The 15518-nt window shown below is 36.0% G+C and overlaps 19 non-coding genes across 19 annotated transcripts; all 19 read left to right on the top strand.

Annotated features, from left to right (window-relative positions):
* Window positions 1-70: 70 nt before the first annotated feature.
* Window positions 71-161, top strand: TRNAR-UCU (transfer RNA arginine (anticodon UCU)). The gene is given in 2 exon segments: window positions 71-107; window positions 126-161. It is a non-coding gene; the product is annotated as a tRNA-Arg (tRNA).
* Window positions 162-1034: 873 nt separating this feature from the next.
* Window positions 1035-1125, top strand: TRNAR-UCU (transfer RNA arginine (anticodon UCU)). The gene is given in 2 exon segments: window positions 1035-1071; window positions 1090-1125. It is a non-coding gene; the product is annotated as a tRNA-Arg (tRNA).
* A 1396-nt stretch (window positions 1126-2521) lies between these two features.
* On the top strand, window positions 2522-2594 carry TRNAK-UUU (transfer RNA lysine (anticodon UUU)). The gene has a single exon. It is a non-coding gene; the product is annotated as a tRNA-Lys (tRNA).
* A 341-nt stretch (window positions 2595-2935) lies between these two features.
* Window positions 2936-3026, top strand: TRNAR-UCU (transfer RNA arginine (anticodon UCU)). Its single transcript is given in 2 exon segments — window positions 2936-2972; window positions 2991-3026. It is a non-coding gene; the product is annotated as a tRNA-Arg (tRNA).
* Window positions 3027-3899: 873 nt separating this feature from the next.
* TRNAR-UCU (transfer RNA arginine (anticodon UCU)) lies at window positions 3900-3990 on the top strand. The gene is given in 2 exon segments: window positions 3900-3936; window positions 3955-3990. It is a non-coding gene; the product is annotated as a tRNA-Arg (tRNA).
* Window positions 3991-4863: 873 nt separating this feature from the next.
* On the top strand, window positions 4864-4954 carry TRNAR-UCU (transfer RNA arginine (anticodon UCU)). The gene is given in 2 exon segments: window positions 4864-4900; window positions 4919-4954. It is a non-coding gene; the product is annotated as a tRNA-Arg (tRNA).
* Window positions 4955-5413: 459 nt separating this feature from the next.
* On the top strand, window positions 5414-5486 carry TRNAK-UUU (transfer RNA lysine (anticodon UUU)). The gene has a single exon. It is a non-coding gene; the product is annotated as a tRNA-Lys (tRNA).
* An 864-nt stretch (window positions 5487-6350) lies between these two features.
* Window positions 6351-6423, top strand: TRNAK-UUU (transfer RNA lysine (anticodon UUU)). The gene has a single exon. It is a non-coding gene; the product is annotated as a tRNA-Lys (tRNA).
* A 341-nt stretch (window positions 6424-6764) lies between these two features.
* TRNAR-UCU (transfer RNA arginine (anticodon UCU)) lies at window positions 6765-6855 on the top strand. Its single transcript is given in 2 exon segments — window positions 6765-6801; window positions 6820-6855. It is a non-coding gene; the product is annotated as a tRNA-Arg (tRNA).
* Window positions 6856-7313: 458 nt separating this feature from the next.
* TRNAK-UUU (transfer RNA lysine (anticodon UUU)) lies at window positions 7314-7386 on the top strand. The gene has a single exon. It is a non-coding gene; the product is annotated as a tRNA-Lys (tRNA).
* A 341-nt stretch (window positions 7387-7727) lies between these two features.
* On the top strand, window positions 7728-7818 carry TRNAR-UCU (transfer RNA arginine (anticodon UCU)). The gene is given in 2 exon segments: window positions 7728-7764; window positions 7783-7818. It is a non-coding gene; the product is annotated as a tRNA-Arg (tRNA).
* A 1396-nt stretch (window positions 7819-9214) lies between these two features.
* Window positions 9215-9287, top strand: TRNAK-UUU (transfer RNA lysine (anticodon UUU)). Its single transcript has one exon. It is a non-coding gene; the product is annotated as a tRNA-Lys (tRNA).
* Window positions 9288-9628: 341 nt separating this feature from the next.
* TRNAR-UCU (transfer RNA arginine (anticodon UCU)) lies at window positions 9629-9719 on the top strand. Its single transcript is given in 2 exon segments — window positions 9629-9665; window positions 9684-9719. It is a non-coding gene; the product is annotated as a tRNA-Arg (tRNA).
* Window positions 9720-10592: 873 nt separating this feature from the next.
* Window positions 10593-10683, top strand: TRNAR-UCU (transfer RNA arginine (anticodon UCU)). The gene is given in 2 exon segments: window positions 10593-10629; window positions 10648-10683. It is a non-coding gene; the product is annotated as a tRNA-Arg (tRNA).
* Window positions 10684-12079: 1396 nt separating this feature from the next.
* On the top strand, window positions 12080-12152 carry TRNAK-UUU (transfer RNA lysine (anticodon UUU)). Its single transcript has one exon. It is a non-coding gene; the product is annotated as a tRNA-Lys (tRNA).
* Window positions 12153-12493: 341 nt separating this feature from the next.
* Window positions 12494-12584, top strand: TRNAR-UCU (transfer RNA arginine (anticodon UCU)). The gene is given in 2 exon segments: window positions 12494-12530; window positions 12549-12584. It is a non-coding gene; the product is annotated as a tRNA-Arg (tRNA).
* A 1396-nt stretch (window positions 12585-13980) lies between these two features.
* Window positions 13981-14053, top strand: TRNAK-UUU (transfer RNA lysine (anticodon UUU)). Its single transcript has one exon. It is a non-coding gene; the product is annotated as a tRNA-Lys (tRNA).
* A 341-nt stretch (window positions 14054-14394) lies between these two features.
* On the top strand, window positions 14395-14485 carry TRNAR-UCU (transfer RNA arginine (anticodon UCU)). The gene is given in 2 exon segments: window positions 14395-14431; window positions 14450-14485. It is a non-coding gene; the product is annotated as a tRNA-Arg (tRNA).
* Window positions 14486-15358: 873 nt separating this feature from the next.
* On the top strand, window positions 15359-15449 carry TRNAR-UCU (transfer RNA arginine (anticodon UCU)). Its single transcript is given in 2 exon segments — window positions 15359-15395; window positions 15414-15449. It is a non-coding gene; the product is annotated as a tRNA-Arg (tRNA).
* Window positions 15450-15518: the final 69 nt, after the last annotated feature.

A 15518-nucleotide genomic window follows, 5' to 3' on the forward strand; every position in this document is an offset into this window, starting at 1 on the left:
TAAAGTTGATCAACAGCTCAAAGCTCATTATTTCATTTCTGAATATCTGTGCACCTCACTCAAGCAGATTGGCTCTGTGGCGCAATGGATAGCGCATTGGACTTCTAGGTGAATGTCAAGAAGGTATTCAAAGGCTGTGGGTTCGAATCCCACCAGAGTCAGTTTTATCCCTGTTTATTTCATAACTATTTAAAGAAGTTATAAGCGATGCATGCATGCTTCTGCTTCACCAAAATCATTTGCTAAAAAAGGTCAGTAAAAGGAAGTCTATTTTAAAGAGACACCGTTCAATTTGGGTAATCTATGCAGAAGAGGAAATTGTCAGCTGTACTGATGAAAATATAATTTACTCGGAAGTAAGATTTTGGGCCCTTCCTTAATTTTACCATGTCAATAAACACATATGAATTTGACGTCAGCAAAAAAATGAGATAGTAGCAACTTCAGGACTAAAAATAAGGTTACATTTACTGAAGAAATTTCAAATGCTTGAAATATCAATTCATTATTATATTCTAGTGTATTTGGTACCTTCTTCAGGTAACCATCTTAAGAAACATAGCGTTAGTTGGGACACTGCCAAATTTTGATTAGGTGATTTTGAGGTTTGCGGTATCAGAGCCTGGATAGCTCAGTCAGTAGAGCATCAGACTTTTAATCTGAGGGTCCAGGGTTCAAGTCCCTGTTCAGGCGGTAGGCTACTTTAAAGAAAAAGTATTCTGATTGTACATTCTTTTTGTGTTCCACTGCATGATGAATAAGATATTCCATTACCAAAATTAAAAAAAAACGTCTTTCATGGAGAAGTGAAAAACCCATCTGTCTCATATATCAGATGATGATACACTAAACTTAAGTTGTATGCAGACTTTCCAACTGTATCATGTAGTTTGACACGGTGAATAACTTTTACCCAATTCAATATTCAAAATATAGCCATGGTTATAGTATCCAATGAACTTTATAAAGTTGATCAACAGCTCAAAGCTCATTATTTCATTTCTGAATATCTGTGCACCTCACTCAAGCAGATTGGCTCTGTGGCGCAATGGATAGCGCGTTGGACTTCTAGGTGAATGTCAAGAAGGTATTCAAAGGCTGTGGGTTCGAATCCCACCAGAGTCAGTTTTATCCCTGTGTATTTCATAACTATTTAAAGAAGTTATAAGCGATGCATGCATGCTTCTGCTTCACCAAAATCATTTGCTAAAAAAGGTCAGTAAAAGGAAGTCTATTTTAAAGAGACACCGTTCAATTTGGGTAATCTATGCAGAAGAGGAAATTGTCAGCTGTACTGATGAAAATATAATTTACTCGGAAGTAAGATTTTGGGCCCTTCCTTAATTTTACCATGTCAATAAACACATATGAATTTGACGTCAGCAAAAAAATGAGATAGTAGCAACTTCAGGACTAAAAATAAGGTTACATTTACTGAAGAAATTTCAAATGCTTGAAATATCAATTCATTATTATATTCTAGTGTATTTGGTACCTTCTTCAGGTAACCATCTTAAGAAACATAGCGTTAGTTGGGACACTGCCAAATTTTGATTAGGTGATTTTGAGGTTTGCTGTATCAGAGCCTGGATAGCTCAGTCGGCAGAGCATCAGACTTTTAATCTGAGGGTCCAGGGTTCAAGTCCCTGTTCAGGCGGTTTGTTTAAAGAAAATGTACTCTAATGACATGCTCTTTTCAGGATCCAATGAACGAGTAGTCCCATTAGAGTAATTGCAAGTTACTCTTAATGGAGCCATTAAATACCCATCGGTCGTGTACCATTTGACAAGAGTTAAGAAGACTTACCGCAACGGTATCATGTCGTTTGAGATGTTGATTATCTTTTCCCCAATTCAATGTTCAAAATGGAACCCTGCTTATAGTTTCCAAATCACTTTATAAAGTTGGTCAACCGCTGATAGCTCATCTTTTTATTTGAGAATTTCTGTTCACCTTGTTGAATCAGGTTGGATCTCTGGTGCAATGGATAGCGGCTTGGGGTTCTAGGCGAATGTAGAGAAAGCATTCAAAGTCTTTGGGTTGGAATACTAGCTGGGTCAGTTTTATCCCTCCTTTATCTTATAACTAATTGAAACAGTAACAAACAATGCCTGCTTCTGCATAACCAGAGACATTTACCAAAACGGCAGTGAAAGAAAGTCTATTTAAACAGACACTGTTTGCTTTGAAAATGTTGCATAATCTATGCCCAAGAGTAAATTTCCAGTTATACTGCTGGACATGTAATTTAGTACCTAGTAATAGTATTTGGCCTTTTACTAATTTCACAATGTCAATTTAGAGACATGATTTCTAAGTCAGCCGAAAATGAGATAGAACGAATTTCAGGATTTAAAATAGATTACGTGTGCTGCTGAAATTTCAAATGCTTGAAATATCAATTAATTATTAAACTCTACATATTTGATTGCTAATATATGTAACCATATTAAGAATTAAAGTGTAGGTTGGTGTGCGTCCACATCATTTTTAGCTGATTTTTAGTTGCTGTGTTGCAGAGCCTGGATAGCTCAGTCGGTAGAGCATCAGACTTTTAATCTGAGGGTCCAGGGTTCAAGTCCCTGTTCAGGCGGTCGGCTACTTTAAAGAAAAAGTATTCTGATTGTACATTCTTTTTGTGTTCCACTGCATGATGAATAAGATATTCTATTACCAAAATTAAAAAAAAACGTCTTTCATGGAGAAGTGAAAAACCCATCTGTCTCATATATCAGATGACGATACACTAAACTTAAGTTTTATGCAGACTTACCAACTGTGTCATGTAGTTTGACACGGTGAATAACTTTTACCCAATTCAATATTCAAAATATAGCCATGGTTATAGTATCCAATGAACTTTATAAAGTTGATCAACAGCTCAAAGCTCATTATTTCATTTCTGAATATCTGTGCACCTCACTCAAGCAGATTGGCTCTGTGGCGCAATGGATAGCGCATTGGACTTCTAGGTGAATGTCAAGAAGGTATTCAAAGGCTGTGGGTTCGAATCCCACCAGAGTCAGTTTTATCCCTGTTTATTTCATAACTATTTAAAGAAGTTATAAGCGATGCATGCATGCTTCTGCTTCACCAAAATCATTTGCTAAAAAAGGTCAGTAAAAGGAAGTCTATTTTAAAGAGACACCGTTCAATTTGGGTAATCTATGCAGAAGAGGAAATTGTCAGCTGTACTGATGAAAATATAATTTACTCGGAAGTAAGATTTTGGGCCCTTCCTTAATTTTACCATGTCAATAAACACATATGAATTTGACGTCAGCAAAAAAATGAGATAGTAGCAACTTCAGGACTAAAAATAAGGTTACATTTACTGAAGAAATTTCAAATGCTTGAAATATCAATTCATTATTATATTCTAGTGTATTTGGTACCTTCTTCAGGTAACCATCTTAAGAAACATAGCGTTAGTTGGGACACTGCCAAATTTTGATTAGGTGATTTTGAGGTTTGCAGTATCAGAGCCTGGATAGCTCAGTCAGTAGAGCATCAGACTTTTAATCTGAGGGTCCAGGGTTCAAGTCCCTGTTCAGGCGGTAGGCTACTTTAAAGAAAAAGTATTCTGATTGTACATTCTTTTTGTGTTCCACTGCATGATGAATAAGATATTCCATTACCAAAATTAAAAAAAAACGTCTTTCATGGAGAAGTGAAAAACCCATCTGTCTCATATATCAGATGATGATACACTAAACTTAAGTTGTATGCAGACTTACCAACTGTATCATGTAGTTTGACACGGTGAATAACTTTTACCCAATTCAATATTCAAAATATAGCCATGGTTATAGTATCCAATGAACTTTATAAAGTTGATCAACAGCTCAAAGCTCATTATTTCATTTCTGAATATCTGTGCACCTCACTCAAGCAGATTGGCTCTGTGGCGCAATGGATAGCGCATTGGACTTCTAGGTGAATGTCAAGAAGGTATTCAAAGGCTGTGGGTTCGAATCCCACCAGAGTCAGTTTTATCCCTGTTTATTTCATAACTATTTAAAGAAGTTATAAGCGATGCATGCATGCTTCTGCTTCACCAAAATCATTTGCTAAAAAAGGTCAGTAAAAGGAAGTCTATTTTAAAGAGACACCGTTCAATTTGGGTAATCTATGCAGAAGAGGAAATTGTCAGCTGTACTGATGAAAATATAATTTACTCGGAAGTAAGATTTTGGGCCCTTCCTTAATTTTACCATGTCAATAAACACATATGAATTTGACGTCAGCAAAAAAATGAGATAGTAGCAACTTCAGGACTAAAAATAAGGTTACATTTACTGAAGAAATTTCAAATGCTTGAAATATCAATTCATTATTATATTCTAGTGTATTTGGTACCTTCTTCAGGTAACCATCTTAAGAAACATAGCGTTAGTTGGGACACTGCCAAATTTTGATTAGGTGATTTTGAGGTTTGCTGTATCAGAGCCTGGATAGCTCAGTCGGTAGAGCATCAGACTTTTAATCTGAGGGTCCAGGGTTCAAGTCCCCGTTCAGGCGGTAGGCTACTTTAAAGAAAAAGTATTCTGATTGTACATTCTTTTTGTGTTCCACTGCATGATGAATAAGATATTCCATTACCAAAATTAAAAAAAAACGTCTTTCATGGAGAAGTGAAAAACCCATCTGTCTCATATATCAGATGATGATACACTAAACTTAAGTTGTATGCAGACTTACCAACTGTATCATGTAGTTTGACACGGTGAATAACTTTTACCCAATTCAATATTCAAAATATAGCCATGGTTATAGTATCCAATGAACTTTATAAAGTTGATCAACAGCTCAAAGCTCATTATTTCATTTCTGAATATCTGTGCACCTCACTCAAGCAGATTGGCTCTGTGGCGCAATGGATAGCGCGTTGGACTTCTAGGTGAATGTCAAGAAGGTATTCAAAGGCTGTGGGTTCGAATCCCACCAGAGTCAGTTTTATCCCTGTGTATTTCATAACTATTTAAAGAAGTTATAAGCGATGCATGCATGCTTCTGCTTCACCAAAATCATTTGCTAAAAAAGGTCAGTAAAAGGAAGTCTATTTTAAAGAGACACCGTTCAATTTGGGTAATCTATGCAGAAGAGGAAATTGTCAGCTGTACTGATGAAAATATAATTTACTCGGAAGTAAGATTTTGGGCCCTTCCTTAATTTTACCATGTCAATAAACACATATGAATTTGACGTCAGCAAAAAAATGAGATAGTAGCAACTTCAGGACTAAAAATAAGGTTACATTTACTGAAGAAATTTCAAATGCTTGAAATATCAATTCATTATTATATTCTAGTGTATTTGGTACCTTCTTCAGGTAACCATCTTAAGAAACATAGCGTTAGTTGGGACACTGCCAAATTTTGATTAGGTGATTTTGAGGTTTGCTGTATCAGAGCCTGGATAGCTCAGTCGGTAGAGCATCAGACTTTTAATCTGAGGGTCCAGGGTTCAAGTCCCTGTTCAGGCGGTTTGTTTAAAGAAAATGTACTCTAATGACATGCTCTTTTCAGGATCCAATGAACGAGTAGTTCCATTAGAGTAATTGCAAGTTACTCTTAATGGAGCCATTAAATACCCATCGGTCGTGTACCATTTGACAAGAGTTAAGAAGACTTACCGCAACGGTATCATGTCGTTTGAGATGTTGATTATCTTTTCCCCAATTCAATGTTCAAAATGGAACCCTGCTTATAGTTTCCAAATCACTTTATAAAGTTGGTCAACCGCTGATAGCTCATCTTTTTATTTGAGAATTTCTGTTCACCTTGTTGAATCAGGTTGGATCTCTGGTGCAATGGATAGCGGCTTGGGGTTCTAGGCTAATGTAGAGAAAGCATTCAAAGTCTTTGGGTTGGAATACTAGCTGGGTCAGTTTTATCCCTCCTTTATCTTATAACTAATTGAAACAGTAACAAACAATGCCTGCTTCTGCATAACCAGAGACATTTACCAAAACGGCAGTGAAAGAAAGTCTATTTAAACAGACACTGTTTGCTTTGAAAATGTTGCATAATCTATGCCCAAGAGTAAATTTCCAGTTATACTGCTGGACATGTAATTTAGTACCTAGTAATAGTATTTGGCCTTTTACTAATTTCACAATGTCAATTTAGAGACATGATTTCTAAGTCAGCCGAAAATGAGATAGAACGAATTTCAGGATTTAAAATAGATTACGTGTGCTGCTGAAATTTCAAATGCTTGAAATATCAATTAATTATTAAACTCTACATATTTGATTGCTAATATATGTAACCATATTAAGAATTAAAGTGTAGGTTGGTGTGCGTCCACATCATTTTTAGCTGATTTTTAGTTGCTGTGTTGCAGAGCCTGGATAGCTCAGTCGGTAGAGCATCAGACTTTTAATCTGAGGGTCCAGGGTTCAAGTCCCTGTTCAGGCGGTCGGCTACTTTAAAGAAAAAGTATTCTGATTGTACATTCTTTTTGTGTTCCACTGCATGATGAATAAGATATTCTATTACCAAAATTAAAAAAAAACGTCTTTCATGGAGAAGTGAAAAACCCATCTGTCTCATATATCAGATGACGATACACTAAACTTAAGTTTTATGCAGACTTACCAACTGTATCATGTAGTTTGACACGGTGAATAACTTTTACCCAATTCAATATTCAAAATATAGCCATGGTTATAGTATCCAATGAACTTTATAAAGTTGATCAACAGCTCAAAGCTCATTATTTCATTTCTGAATATCTGTGCACCTCACTCAAGCAGATTGGCTCTGTGGCGCAATGGATAGCGCATTGGACTTCTAGGTGAATGTCAAGAAGGTATTCAAAGGCTGTGGGTTCGAATCCCACCAGAGTCAGTTTTATCCCTGTTTATTTCATAACTATTTAAAGAAGTTATAAGCGATGCATGCATGCTTCTGCTTCACCAAAATCATTTGCTAAAAAAGGTCAGTAAAAGGAAGTCTATTTTAAAGAGACACCGTTCAATTTGGGTAATCTATGCAGAAGAGGAAATTGTCAGCTGTACTGATGAAAATATAATTTACTCGGAAGTAAGATTTTGGGCCCTTCCTTAATTTTACCATGTCAATAAACACATATGAATTTGACGTCAGCAAAAAAATGAGATAGTAGCAACTTCAGGACTAAAAATAAGGTTACATTTACTGAAGAAATTTAAATGCTTGAAATATCAATTCATTATTATATTCTAGTGTATTTGGTACCTTATTCAGGTAACCATCTTAAGAAACATAGCGTTAGTTGGGACACTGCCAAATTTTGATTAGGTGATTTTGAGGTTTGCTGTATCAGAGCCTGGATAGCTCAGTCGGTAGAGCATCAGACTTTTAATCTGAGGGTCCAGGGTTCAAGTCCCTGTTCAGGCGGTAGGCTACTTTAAAGAAAAAGTATTCTGATTGTACATTCTTTTTGTGTTCCACTGCATGATGAATAAGATATTCCATTACCAAAATTTAAAAAAAACGTCTTTCATGGAGAAGTGAAAAACCCATCTGTCTCATATATCAGATGACGATACACTAAACTTAAGTTGTAGGCAGACTTACCAACTGTATCATGTAGTTTGACACGGTGAATAACTTTTACCCAATTCAATATTCAAAATATAGCCATGGTTATAGTATCCAATGAACTTTATAAAGTTGATCAACAGCTCAAAGCTCATTATTTCATTTCTGAATATCTGTGCACCTCATTCAAGCAGATTGGCTCTGTGGCGCAATGGATAGCGCATTGGACTTCTAGGTGAATGTCAAGAAGGTATTCAAAGGCTGTGGGTTCGAATCCCACCAGAGTCAGTTTTATCCCTGTTTATTTCATAACTATTTAAAGAAGTTATAAGCGATGCATGCATGCTTCTGCTTCACCAAAATCATTTGCTAAAAAAGGTCAGTAAAAGGAAGTCTATTTTAAAGAGACACCGTTCAATTTGGGTAATCTATGCAGAAGAGGAAATTGTCAGCTGTACTGATGAAAATATAATTTACTCTGAAGTAAGATTTTGGGCCCTTCCTTAATTTTACCATGTCAATAAACACTTATGAATTTGACGTCAGCAAAAAAATGAGATAGTAGCAACTTCAGGACTAAAAATAAGGTTACATTTACTGAAGAAATTTCAAATGCTTGAAATATCAATTCATTATTATATTCTAGTGTATTTGGTACCTTCGTCAGGTAACCATCTTAAGAAACATAGCGTTAGTTGGGACACTGCCAAATTTTGATTAGGTGATTTTGAGGTTTGCTGTATTAGATCCTGGATAGCTCAGTCGGTAGAGCATCAGACTTTTAATCTGAGGGTCCAGGGTTCAAGTCCCTGTTCAGGCGGTTTGTTTAAAGAAAATGTACTCTAATGACATGCTCTTTTCAGGATCCAATGAACGAGTAGTCCCATTAGAGTAATTGCAAGTTACTCTTAATGGAGCCATTAAATACCCATCGGTCGTGTACCATTTGACAAGAGTTAAGAAGACTTACCGCAACGGTATCATGTCGTTTGAGATGTTGATTATCTTTTCCCCAATTCAATGTTCAAAATGGAACCCTGCTTATAGTTTCCAAATCACTTTATAAAGTTGGTCAACCGCTGATAGCTCATCTTTTTATTTGAGAATTTCTGTTCACCTTGTTGAATCAGGTTGGATCTCTGGTGCAATGGATAGCGGCTTGGGGTTCTAGGCTAATGTAGAGAAAGCATTCAAAGTCTTTGGGTTGGAATACTAGCTGGGTCAGTTTTATCCCTCCTTTATCTTATAACTAATTGAAACAGTAACAAACAATGCCTGCTTCTGCATAACCAGAGACATTTACCAAAACGGCAGTGAAAGAAAGTCTATTTAAACAGACACAGTTTGCTTTGAAAATGTTGCATAATCTATGCCCAAGAGTAAATTTCCAGTTATACTGCTGGACATGTAATTTAGTACCTAGTAATAGTATTTGGCCTTTTACTAATTTCACAATGTCAATTTAGAGACATGATTTCTAAGTCAGCCGAAAATGAGATAGAACGAATTTCAGGATTTAAAATAGATTACGTGTGCTGCTGAAATTTCAAATGCTTGAAATATCAATTAATTATTAAACTCTACATATCTGATTGCTAATATATGTAACCATATTAAGAATTAAAGTGTAGGTTGGTGTGCGTCCACATCATTTTTAGCTGATTTTTAGTTGCTGTGTTGCAGAGCCTGGATAGCTCAGTCGGTAGAGCATCAGACTTTTAATCTGAGGGTCCAGGGTTCAAGTCCCTGTTCAGGCGGTCGGCTACTTTAAAGAAAAAGTATTCTGATTGTACATTCTTTTTGTGTTCCACTGCATGATGAATAAGATATTCTATTACCAAAATAAAAAAAAAACGTCTTTCATGGAGAAGTGAAAAACCCATCTGTCTCATATATCAGATGACGATACACTAAACTTAAGTTTTATGCAGACTTACCAACTGTATCATGTAGTTTGACACGGTGAATAACTTTTACCCAATTCAATATTCAAAATATAGCCATGGTTATAGTATCCAATGAACTTTATAAAGTTGATCAACAGCTCAAAGCTCATTATTTCATTTCTGAATATCTGTGCACCTCACTCAAGCAGATTGGCTCTGTGGCGCAATGGATAGCGCATTGGACTTCTAGGTGAATGTCAAGAAGGTATTCAAAGGCTGTGGGTTCGAATCCCACCAGAGTCAGTTTTATCCCTGTTTATTTCATAACTATTTAAAGAAGTTATAAGCGATGCATGCATGCTTCTGCTTCACCAAAATCATTTGCTAAAAAAGGTCAGTAAAAGGAAGTCTATTTTAAAGAGACTCCGTTCAATTTGGGTAATCTATGCAGAAGAGGAAATTGTCAGCTGTACTGATGAAAATATAATTTACTCGGAAGTAAGATTTTGGGCCCTTCCTTAATTTTACCATGTCAATAAACACATATGAATTTGACGTCAGCAAAAAAATGAGATAGTAGCAACTTCAGGACTAAAAATAAGGTTACATTTACTGAAGAAATTTCAAATGCTTGAAATATCAATTCATTATTATATTCTAGTGTATTTGGTACCTTCTTCAGGTAACCATCTTAAGAAACATAGCGTTAGTTGGGACACTGCCAAATTTTGATTAGGTGATTTTGAGGTTTGCGGTATCAGAGCCTGGATAGCTCAGTCAGTAGAGCATCAGACTTTTAATCTGAGGGTCCAGGGTTCAAGTCCCCGTTCAGGCGGTAGGCTACTTTAAAGTAAAAGTATTCTGATTGTACATTCTTTTTGTGTTCCACTGCATGATGAATAAGATATTCCATTACCAAAATTAAAAAAAAACGTCTTTCATGGAGAAGTGAAAAACCCATCTGTCTCATATATCAGATGATGATACACTAAACTTAAGTTGTATGCAGACTTACCAACTGTATCATGTAGTTTGACACGGTGAATAACTTTTACCCAATTCAATATTCAAAATATAGCCATGGTTATAGTATCCAATGAACTTTATAAAGTTGATCAACAGCTCAAAGCTCATTATTTCATTTCTGAATATCTGTGCACCTCACTCAAGCAGATTGGCTCTGTGGCGCAATGGATAGCGCGTTGGACTTCTAGGTGAATGTCAAGAAGGTATTCAAAGGCTGTGGGTTCGAATCCCACCAGAGTCAGTTTTATCCCTGTGTATTTCATAACTATTTAAAGAAGTTATAAGCGATGCATGCATGCTTCTGCTTCACCAAAATCATTTGCTAAAAAAGGTCAGTAAAAGGAAGTCTATTTTAAAGAGACACCGTTCAATTTGGGTAATCTATGCAGAAGAGGAAATTGTCAGCTGTACTGATGAAATTATAATTTACTCGGAAGTAAGATTTTGGGCCCTTCCTTAATTTTACCATGTCAATAAACACATATGAATTTGACGTCAGCAAAAAAATGAGATAGTAGCAACTTCAGGACTAAAAATAAGGTTACATTTACTGAAGAAATTTCAAATGCTTGAAATATCAATTCATTATTATATTCTAGTGTATTTGGTACCTTCTTCAGGTAACCATCTTAAGAAACATAGCGTTAGTTGGGACACTGCCAAATTTTGATTAGGTGATTTTGAGGTTTGCTGTGTCAGAGCCTGGATAGCTCAGTCGGCAGAGCATCAGACTTTTAATCTGAGGGTCCAGGGTTCAAGTCCCTGTTCAGGCGGTTTGTTTAAAGAAAATGTACTCTAATGACATGCTCTTTTCAGGATCCAATGAACGAGTAGTCCCATTAGAGTAATTGCAAGTTACTCTTAATGGAGCCATTAAATACCCATCGGTCGTGTACCATTTGACAAGAGTTAAGAAGACTTACCGCAACGGTATCATGTCGTTTGAGATGTTGATTATCTTTTCCCCAATTCAATGTTCAAAATGGAACCCTGCTTATAGTTTCCAAATCACTTTATAAAGTTGGTCAACCGCTGATAGCTCATCTTTTTATTTGAGAATTTCTGTTCACCTTGTTGAATCAGGTTGGATCTCTGGTGCAATGGATAGCGGCTTGGGGTTCTAGGCGAATGTAGAGAAAGCATTCAAAGTCTTTGGGTTGGAATACTAGCTGGGTCAGTTTTATCCCTCCTTTATCTTATAACTAATTGAAACAGTAACAAACAATGCCTGCTTCTGCATAACCAGAGACATTTACCAAAACGGCAGTGAAAGAAAGTCTATTTAAACAGACACTGTTTGCTTTGAAAATGTTGCATAATCTATGCCCAAGAGTAAATTTCCAGTTATACTGCTGGACATGTAATTTAGTACCTAGTAATAGTATTTGGCCTTTTACTAATTTCACAATGTCAATTTAGAGACATGATTTCTAAGTCAGCCGAAAATGAGATAGAACGAATTTCAGGATTTAAAATAGATTACGTGTGCTGCTGAAATTTCAAATGCTTGAAATATCAATTAATTATTAAACTCTACATATTTGATTGCTAATATATGTAACCATATTAAGAATTAAAGTGTAGGTTGGTGTGCGTCCACATCATTTTTAGCTGATTTTTAGTTGCAGTGTTGCAGAGCCTGGATAGCTCAGTCGGTAGAGCATCAGACTTTTAATCTGAGGGTCCAGGGTTCAAGTCCCTGTTCAGGCGGTCGGCTACTTTAAAGAAAAAGTATTCTGATTGTACATTCTTTTTGTGTTCCACTGCATGATGAATAAGATATTCCATTACCAAAATTTAAAAAAAACGTCTTTCATGGAGAAGTGAAAAACCCATCTGTCTCATATATCAGATGCCGATACACTAAACTTAAGTTGTAGGCAGACTTACCAACTGTATCATGTAGTTTGACACGGTGAATAACTTTTACCCAATTCAATATTCAAAATATAGCCATGGTTATAGTATCCAATGAACTTTATAAAGTTGATCAACAGCTCAAAGCTCATTATTTCATTTCTGAATATCTGTGCACCTCATTCAAGCAGATTGGCTCTGTGGCGCAATGGATAGCGCATTGGACTTCTAGGTGAATGTCAAGAAGGTATTCAAAGGCTGTGGGTTCGAATCCCACCAGAGTCAGTTTTATCCCTGTTTATTTCATAACTATTTAAAGAAGTTATAAGCGATGCATGCATGCTTCTGCTTCACCAAAATCATTTGCTAAAAAAGGTCAGTAAAAGGAAGTCTATTTTAAAGAGACACCGTTCAATTTGGGTAATCTATGCAGAAGAGGAAATTGTCAGCTGTACTGATGAAAATATAATTTACTCGGAAGTAAGATTTTGGGCCCTTCCTTAATTTTACCATGTCAATAAACACATATGAATTTGACGTCAGCAAAAAAATGAGATAGTAGCAACTTCAGGACTAAAAATAAGGTTACATTTACTGAAGAAATTTCAAATGCTTGAAATATCAATTCATTATTATATTCTAGTGTATTTGGTACCTTCTTCAGGTAACCATCTTAAGAAACATAGCGTTAGTTGGGACACTGCCAAATTTTGATTAGGTGATTTTGAGGTTTGCTGTATCAGAGCCTGGATAGCTCAGTCGGTAGAGCATCAGACTTTTAATCTGAGGGTCCAGGGTTTAAGTCCCTGTTCAGGCGGTTTGTTTAAAGAAAATGTACTCTAATGACATGCTCTTTTCAGGATCCAATGAACGAGTAGTCCCATTAGAGTAATTGCAAGTTACTCTTAATGGAGCCATTAAATACCCATCGGTCGTGTACCATTTGACAAGAGTTAAGAAGACTTACCGCAACGGTATCATGTCGTTTGAGATGTTGATTATCTTTTCCCCAATTCAATGTTCAAAATGGAACCCTGCTTATAGTTTCCAAATCACTTTATAAAGTTGGTCAACCGCTGATAGCTCATCTTTTTATTTGAGAATTTCTGTTCACCTTGTTGAATCAGGTTGGATCTCTGGTGCAATGGATAGCGGCTTGGGGTTCTAGGCTAATGTAGAGAAAGCATTCAAAGTCTTTGGGTTGGAATACTAGCTGGGTCAGTTTTATCCCTCCTTTATCTTATAACTAATTGAAACAGTAACAAACAATGCCTGCTTCTGCATAACCAGAGACATTTACCAAAACGGCAGTGAAAGAAAGTCTATTTAAACAGACACTGTTTGCTTTGAAAATGTTGCATAATCTATGCCCAAGAGTAAATTTCCAGTTATACTGCTGGACATGTAATTTAGTACCTAGTAATAGTATTTGGCCTTTTACTAATTTCACAATGTCAATTTAGAGACATGATTTCTAAGTCAGCCGAAAATGAGATAGAACGAATTTCAGGATTTAAAATAGATTACGTGTGCTGCTGAAATTTCAAATGCTTGAAATATCAATTAATTATTAAACTCTACATATTTGATTGCTAATATATGTAACCATATTAAGAATTAAAGTGTAGGTTGGTGTGCGTCCACATCATTTTTAGCTGATTTTTAGTTGCTGTGTTGCAGAGCCTGGATAGCTCAGTCGGTAGAGCATCAGACTTTTAATCTGAGGGTCCAGGGTTCAAGTCCCTGTTCAGGCGGTCGGCTACTTTAAAGAAAAAGTATTCTGATTGTACATTCTTTTTGTGTTCCACTGCATGATGAATAAGATATTCTATTACCAAAATTAAAAAAAAACGTCTTTCATGGAGAAGTGAAAAACCCATCTGTCTCATATATCAGATGACGATACACTAAACTTAAGTTTTATGCAGACTTACCAACTGTATCATGTAGTTTGACACGGTGAATAACTTTTACTCAATTCAATATTCAAAATATTGCCATGGTTATAGTATCCAATGAACTTTATAAAGTTGATCAACAGCTCAAAGCTCATTATTTCATTTCTGAATATCTGTGCACCTCACTCAAGCAGATTGGCTCTGTGGCGCAATGGATAGCGCATTGGACTTCTAGGTGAATGTCAAGAAGGTATTCAAAGGCTGTGGGTTCGAATCCCACCAGAGTCAGTTTTATCCCTGTTTATTTCATAACTATTTAAAGAAGTTATAAGCGATGCATGCATGCTTCTGCTTCACCAAAATCATTTGCTAAAAAAGGTCAGTAAAAGGAAGTCTATTTTAAAGAGACACCGTTCAATTTGGGTAATCTATGCAGAAGAGGAAATTGTCAGCTGTACTGATGAAAATATAATTTACTCGGAAGTAAGATTTTGGGCCCTTCCTTAATTTTACCATGTCAATAAACACATATGAATTTGACGTCAGCAAAAAAATGAGATAGTAGCAACTTCAGGACTAAAAATAAGGTTACATTTACTGAAGAAATTTCAAATGCTTGAAATATCAATTCATTATTATATTCTAGTGTATTTGGTACCTTCTTCAGGTAACCATCTTAAGAAACATAGCGTTAGTTGGGACACTGCCAAATTTTGATTAGGTGATTTTGAGGTTTGCTGTATCAGAGCCTGGATAGCTCAGTCAGTAGAGCATCAGACTTTTAATCTGAGGGTCCAGGGTTCAAGTCCCCGTTCAGGCAGTAGGCTACTTTAAAGAAAAAGTATTCTGATTGTACATTCTTTTTGTGTTCCACTGCATGATGAATAAGATATTCCATTACCAAAATTTAAAAAAAACGTCTTTCATGGAGAAGTGAAAAACCCATCTGTCTCATATATCAGATGATGATACACTAAACTTAAGTTGTATGCAGACTTACCAACTGTATCATGTAGTTTGACACGGTGAATAACTTTTACCCAATTCAATATTCAAAATATAGCCATGGTTATAGTATCCAATGAACTTTATAAAGTTGATCAACAGCTCAAAGCTCATTATTTCATTTCTGAATATCTGTGCACCTCACTCAAGCAGATTGGCTCTGTGGCGCAATGGATAGCGCGTTGGACTTCTAGGTGAATGTCAAGAAGGTATTCAAAGGCTGTGGGTTCGAATCCCACCAGAGTCAGTTTTATCCCTGTGTATTTCATAACTATTTAAAGAAGTTATAAGCGATGCATGCATGCTTCTGCTTCAC

Source organism: Triturus cristatus, chromosome 4_1, assembly GCF_964204655.1.
Source record: "Triturus cristatus chromosome 4_1, aTriCri1.1, whole genome shotgun sequence".
Classification (NCBI taxonomy): domain Eukaryota; kingdom Metazoa; phylum Chordata; class Amphibia; order Caudata; family Salamandridae; genus Triturus; species Triturus cristatus.